The sequence below is a fragment of the Dinoponera quadriceps genome, unplaced genomic scaffold (assembly GCF_001313825.1).
Source record: "Dinoponera quadriceps isolate SergipeBrazil2010 unplaced genomic scaffold, ASM131382v1 scaffold586, whole genome shotgun sequence".
NCBI classification, from domain to species: domain Eukaryota; kingdom Metazoa; phylum Arthropoda; class Insecta; order Hymenoptera; family Formicidae; genus Dinoponera; species Dinoponera quadriceps.
In genome coordinates this window covers 2695661-2703064 of record NW_014554764.1, presented here as the reverse complement: position 1 = coordinate 2703064, position 7404 = coordinate 2695661, and the positions used below count along the sequence as shown (strand labels likewise).

Genomic DNA, 7404 nt, shown 5'->3' with positions numbered 1-7404 from the left:
TTGCCACTCCGATGGCCAAAATCGACCTGTGTTATTCATTATCCTTTCTATACGCAAAGTCTCGCGATACAATCAAATTCAATTTCGAGCTTTATTTAAAATTAAATTCGAATAAACCCTTGGTTCCCGCCGTCGTTAATAGCCCACAATAAATTTATTTCAATTTTCATTTATTTACAAATTAACAAATCCATTTCTACATGCTGCGCCGCGAACGATTTTTCGGCGAGCGCACCGCTTCGTCGTTCCAAGTTCCTCCAGCAGCGGACAACACGAATCGGTGATACTCCGAAAATACGGTGCAATAATTCGTTTCCTCATGCACAGTTTATATCACTCATACTCCTTATTCACGGCGCCTCTTTGTCGGAGCAACTCCGCAAGACGGCTCGACTGTCGACGAACTCCCATGCTCACTTTAATGAGCTTACCTCCAAAAGCCCCCGACGCACGTCTGAGCGTCGATACTTCCCTTAAAGTCGAGAACTAACTTCCCGTAGTAGGCCGAACTCTCGAATCATTTTCAACTTCGCCGGGCTGGCTGTCTCCAGTCGCGTAAAATAGCTGGCATTTGTCACCATCACGGAACACCTGGGTGAGAAAGAGAAAGTCTCGGAAGAAATGTAATCGGGGGAAATGGGCGGAAGCTCGCGTAAACGTGCACCCCCCTCCGTAACACGAGGGTTTCGACGAAACCAGTTTTATCGGGATTTGTGCAAAACGAAATATAATGAAATAAGATCTGTTCGCACGCGCGCGAAGTAATAATAAATAGATAATTGCCCATTGATATTCGGATTACGCAACGAGTAACGTCAAGAACGTGGAGAACTTTCGTAAATTTTCCTCCGGGAGATCGTTCAGCGAATCCAAAAAAAAATACGATCATATATCACAGCCGTAGCGAGTGTTTAAAGCGCGAAAGCACCTTGATAACTTTGCGAGCGATTTTTGCGCGTGCAAATGAAAGCGAGTTTTCAGGGGATCAGATATTAAATTTGTTTACTAACGGATATCCGATAGCATCCCATGATTCTCTGTATATCGATCAGGACGCGTCGGTTCGCCTCTTTAATGCCAAAGAAAACGCGTATCCGTAATAACTTGGGCAACGGCTGCTCATTCAGCTTTGCTGAAACTTTGTTCCGCGTTCTTTTCGCAGAGAGAATTCCGTGACCTCCTTCGAAGGGAAACAACCGGTTGTCCTGAAAGGAATAAGTGCTCCGCTGTAATTCAATTTGATCATAATTCGTTTTTTTTCCCGATGTAACCTGATGTAACCATATTATCATAAAATATTTACCGGCTCTCGTTGCATCGAGATTGACACAAGCGTCCGGTCATTCATTCTCGTTTCTCAACTTTTCCCCTTCATCGCGTTTAGTATCGTTTAGCGAAGAAATAAAAAAAGACACACATATATACACGCAAAAAAGTTCCCCTTGAAAGAGGAGAAAGATGAAAAGGAAGAAAGAAATGTTTATTTTTCTACTGAATATAATGCCGAGCACAATGAACGGCAGAATAAGTTGAGGAACGTTCGCGTTTCTCATTGTGGGAAGAAGAGAATCAGGGAAGCTTGTTGAAAGAAATATCTACTGATAAAATTAATGAAATTATGATCGCTTTTTTTCTATCGAGTCACGTGCAAAACAGCGCGATATTTAATCAATGCGATATAATAATTTATTAACGCATGAAATAATACTGCATTTCTCTCTCTCTCTCTATATATATATATATATATATTTTGTTAGATATCCAACTCTCTCGCTTCCTTACATTGTCACGATTATCTAACCCAGCACTGACACGATATTTCCTTTGATCCCAACTCCGGTTCCACTGGCACAAATGTAATCAAGCGACGAAGTTCCGGTCGACGTGAAATTGGATACTGGATCATACCCGTCCCGTCGCCGAAGACGGCTGCCACCTCTTGTTCGCGTCTAACCGATCAATGAAGGTACTCGCAGGCTGTCAGATCGCGATTCATCGCAAAAATTCTGTATTGACTTCTCGCTGGAAACTCGAGCTTCTTGCAATATCGTTGGTGTTTGCAGCGGAACCTCGCCTCTGAGTTGGCGACTTTTGCTTCCTTCCCTCCTATTTTTTTTGTCTACTTCTTCTTCTTCTTCGTTACTTCTAATGTCTTCGTCGCATTCGGAAAGAACGTCGCCGTCGCGTTCATCCGCGCTGATCCGCGCAATGATAACGCGTAATGCCGTCGCTTTTAACCTCGAATAGATTCTCGAGGAATATCGATGATCGTGAGAACCATCCACGGGGCCGCTTCACCGGACTCGTCGAACTCGAAAGTCGATATTGATCTTCCGTCGCAAGCGGCACATTTCTTCGGGAGAACCGCGTCGTCGGCACGAATCTAACAATAGCGCGTAATTTTCTTAATATAAAAAAACAAGCACAGCGAAATACTAACCGGACCTGGAAAAAAATAGAGACGCGACGGAAAAGTTTCGATTTACCGCCACGGCATCTCGTCCTATGCTCACATCCTACTTCTGCATCATAGTTTACACATATAAATATAAGATCAAAACCGTTATAATTAGAGCTATTGTAATCCTATTATTTTCAATCTTATGAGTCACGTATAAGACTGAAGATCGTGTAATCTTTCGTCTAGGGTCAGCATACACGCCGACTGTATATCATATGTTTTTAATCGTGATTGCGGGAAAAAATGACGCCAAGTCATGTGATTCAGATAGCCAATTACCGATGTTTTTAATTACGCTTTTCTATTTATTCCTGAGACTAGTCGGCCTCTTCTTCTGCTTCGTCGTCAAGCGACGAGTGTTGAATCAAAGAGAAAACGACAAGAGCACGTGAAAATCGAAGCGTTAGCCTTGTCGTTTTATCGCTGAAATTATATCTACGTTATCGAACACGCGTCCCCCAAGTGCACGTGCCTTTGATTACCTTCAGATTAACTCGGACCCTCATTGAAACTTCGTAATGACCTCTTCTCGATATGCTGACACGAAGATCGTCGGGCGTCGATAAAGTACATGTAACTGCCGACTGATCGTTCAACGTAGTAGCGTAGTCCTTATGCGGAAAGTCAACAAGATCGAGACAAAGTCGGTCGATCCCCTCGTCGTCGGTTTGACTCGGTGGTTGATGCGCGATATTGTCATTGGATCCTCGCGAGGAATTCACCGTCCTATATGAAATCTTTAATTCTACACCATAGTAGGAGCTAAGATGACAAAATAGGTTCAATTTCGCTTTAGAGAAAAAATGTTGCCGTAACATATATATAACGTTGTATCGTTTGAGAAATATCCTTATTGCATCGCATATGTATGACGCTGGTAGCAAAAGGTGTTAATTAATATAGTTCATGTTTGCATGCATGTTAATGTAGTGCATAAAATATATTAAACAGGCAAATCGAGTCCTTTATATAATGCGTCACACACATGTGATGCTGGTAGCGAACGCGTTAACGAACTGCCCGAATTCCTTGTAGCGGAATCTCGCTCGAAACGAGTGAGAATTCACTCGAAGCGACAGTGAGAGCACTGCCATTCGGAATCGCGAGAGTGAGTGTTTCACCCAAGCTCGAAGTGGATTCTGACTCTATACGAGTGGATGTTTCAATCGATTAGAGTGAACTTGTTCCCGCGACGGGAGGAATACGTACTCTTAAATTTCGAGTGGAATTATTCACTCGGCGATTCGCGGAACGGAAGAATCGCTCTGTACGACGAGTGAAAAATCATTTGAATTCGAGTGACTCGGTTGTCACTGTCTCTGATTCCCTCTCTCGATTTTACTCCAATAAATTCACAGGGATGCGCATCGAATGTCATACTTACCGATAGATTGATTATACGCGCGACCTACGTCTCGAACTCGAACGAGGATGCAACGAGGGAAAGAGAATAAAGACAAGAGTAAAAAGACACTTTTATATACACGAGCGCGTATTTATTTTCTACCCGACGCGACGTGAAACTTCGCGGAACTTTTCTCTTTGTGAAATCATGAAAGAAACGTTACAGCGAGATAACAGGATTTTACATTGAACGCTTTTAAGAAACTTTTTACTCTTTACAAGGGAAAAGAGAAGATTCTCCCTTTCCCTCTCCCTTTATATATATATACATATATATCTCTCTTTCCCGCATCTCTAACTCTAATCTTCAATGGATCATCCTTCGAATTTACGTGCGCACGTGTAATTTGTTGGAAACCTATTTTACTATTCCGCAGGAGATCGGTGAAGCCGAGAGCGTACCAGGAAAGGTGACGAGCAGTTCTCCGTTGAAACGGAATAACATATCAATACCGTCAGCACGACGTGTGAATATCTCGTTGACCTCGTAGTCGGACGCGATCCTGACGAGCAATCGATCGTGTTCACTTACGACCAGATCGTTCAGCACCTCGTAGCGCCAACCGTCGTAATTCACCACCGAGTACCGTAACACTTCACCGACGCCAAATACCCCTGTTATTAATGAATCGTCTCTCCGTTGCTCTAAGACAAAGCGTTTAGACGTAACTCGCGGGGGAATTAAACGCCGCCTCTGTTAGTCGGACGCGCGAGCGTGAGTCTAGCGGGATCCTCCGTGGAAGGAATTAACACGATTTTGCCGCGCGACTCACAGTCGAAATGATAAATTAAGAAGCGGATAATATATATATATACTTGTAATAGAGTTGTGACAAACTTATATTTATATCGGTTCTGCTCTTAAATGGAATCAGATTATCGCCACTGAAAAACAGTGAAATCTTCATTACATTAGCCAAAATTAAATGAGGTGTAAGGAGTGAAAATATTTTCATTGAAAATTAATGAGAGCACTCAATGACATCGAAGAAATCAATTAATACATCAACATACATACATACAATTCCATAGCAACCTATTTTTGACAAAATAGTAAAAAAAATATATATATATATATAAACAACATGGACGGGAATTTAATGGAAAGGGATTTCGAAAATATTGAACCAAATGAATTACTGAAATCACGATCGAAAGGAAACTTAACAGTTATTCGTTTCCCAGCGGAGGTTTGCGTGCGATTTCGCAACGAGTGGACGTCCACGATCGATTCGTTGGTGCACGCCGACTCCACGAGCCGTTTCTCCTTACGCTCGAGCGTCGCCGATTGCGCAGAATTACTCTTTCTGGCCGTGAGCTCGGCTACAAAAGAATCATCGCGATTTACCTGAATGAATTCTCATTCGGCGCGCGCTCCACGCGGGGCTGACCCGTATTTTCGTGTATATACTTTTTACAGCCTTCCGCCGGACAACGCGAGCAGATTCGGATTCGCGCGACTTATCGAAGTCCGTGCACGTCACAATGACGCCGTTGGGACGGAAAATGACGATGGTATTGTCGGCCCGATGCTTTAGGACGATCCCGCTTCTGAGAAAGTTCCGATGGATTTCACGAGCTGCACCTGCGCGCATGGGACATTTCGAGACGTACGATTGCCGAATGCAAAATGGATTTTTGCCACCGTCTTCGATAGTTCTATCAATAATCCCGGAGACCACCAAGCATGAAAATCGAAAGCCAAAGTCGAGATAATTATCGAGCTCCCTGTATATATATTATATGTTTTCATCACAAGAAATTTATTTTATATCTTTCCTTTTAGCTCTTGTAAGACTTCCTAAAGTTTCGGTTTCGGTTTTCGACCGAAAATTGAACAAAAACGAATGTTCGTTTTCAGTTCCAGTCGAAAGTGGAAAAGATAATTTCAATCGGTCACTAATTCTAGTCTGTCTTCTTCGAGAGTACGCCTTCAGGCCGACGAGTTTAATCTTTTTGACAGCTGACCAATCAAACCTTTTCAATAACGCTTCTCTCTATTTCCGCGACTCTAGTCAGTACGATCGTCTTATGCGTCGGTTGTATATGTTCTCCCGGCCAACATTCGGTCAATATCCGATTATGCGCATCGATTTTACCTGACTGCCGGTTGCGACGGGGACCCAGCACGATCCTCCGGCTTGGCGTCGAGTGAAACACATCCGTCGATCGATAGCAATCAGCTCTCCGCCGAACAATCGTAAAGTGCAGTCTGCCGGCAAGGCGAATCGAAGTCAACGTCGAAAGCCGGTCGTCGATCTCCACCCGCGATGTCGTCGCGCAAGAAACGCTGGCAGCGCGCGATGATTCACTTGAACGCGGCCGAGATCGTAGCCGAGTCGTGGGACCTGCCATCCTTCTCATTTTCCTCATCCTCCCGGCTCCTCCCGCGCCTCCTCGCCGACATATCGGAGCAATAGAATTTTTTCGCAACGGACGTATCGGCCTCATTTATCTCCAAGCCCGATTTTTCCCCGCCATCGATATTTTTCCGCTCGTTTCCGCTCCCCGTCATCGGCGCGTTTCTATCCCGTCATTTCGCCGCCCTTTCGGCGGGCATTTTCGCACGACACGCTGGTCCCGGGGATTCCCTCGCGAATGCCGCGCCGGCGGTGCGTCCTCAACGAGCCCGTAAACACGAAGCACTCGTCGTCTTCCGGAGCTCGGCGTGTATCCCTTCATAAATCTTCCCGTCGGCGATCCGATCGGCGCGTCTCCCGCGTCACTCGCTTCATCCAATTTTTCTTCTCCTCTTCCTCCTCCTGCGCCATGTTTTCGGACGGGCGTGCGTATAACTCGACGCGCGGACTCTCCTCTCTTCTCGTTGTTGTTGCTAAAGTAAAGAAGCACCGAATCCGTCGGCTCAAAGTATCTGGCCACGAAACGATCGAAACTTTGGAAACACTCGCGGGCGACCTGCGGAAAAACCCGCTTCGAGAGTAACTCTGATGTCTTCGTACTCCCCGATAGTTGGTCTTCCGTAACTTCCCTGCTCGAGGATACTCTTGTACAAATATCCCGGTAGCAGCGTTTCTCTGGTGGCCGGTTAACGTGAATAAAAGCGACCACTCGGCGAACACGGCTTCGCTGTAATCGATCGCGGTGTCGCTTCCGGAAGCGCGTAAACCGGACGCAACCGGCGAGGTAACCGTCTCCGACGCCTCGTCTTCTCTCGTCCATCGCGACTCTTGTTCACTTTCAGGAAAAATCAGCTTGTCGAACACCAGCAGATGCAGATGATGCGTGACCAGCTCACATTTAAAACACATCGGTAAGGAACCGTCATTTCTCCGGAAAAGAAAGAGAAAGGGAGGAAAAAAAAGAAAAGTTGTTTATTCGAATCATCGATTATCCCCGTGTCATTCGGCTTACCGTCGGTCCCGTGATCACCTCAGGTCGCCCCCCTCCCTCCCCCACGCTCCATCAACGTGCTCGATTTTGGCACGATAAATCAGATACTTGACGACCCGTGTCATCAGCCAACCGGATAGATCGCTTCGCGCTTAGCAACGGCGCGTTTGCGTAATGACAGATGCGTG

At 45.4% G+C, this 7404-nt stretch overlaps 1 pseudogene; it reads right to left on the bottom strand.

Annotated features, from left to right (window-relative positions):
• Nucleotides 1–992: 992 nt before the first annotated feature.
• On the bottom strand, nucleotides 993–7134 carry LOC106741563 (annotated as a pseudogene).
• Nucleotides 7135–7404: the final 270 nt, after the last annotated feature.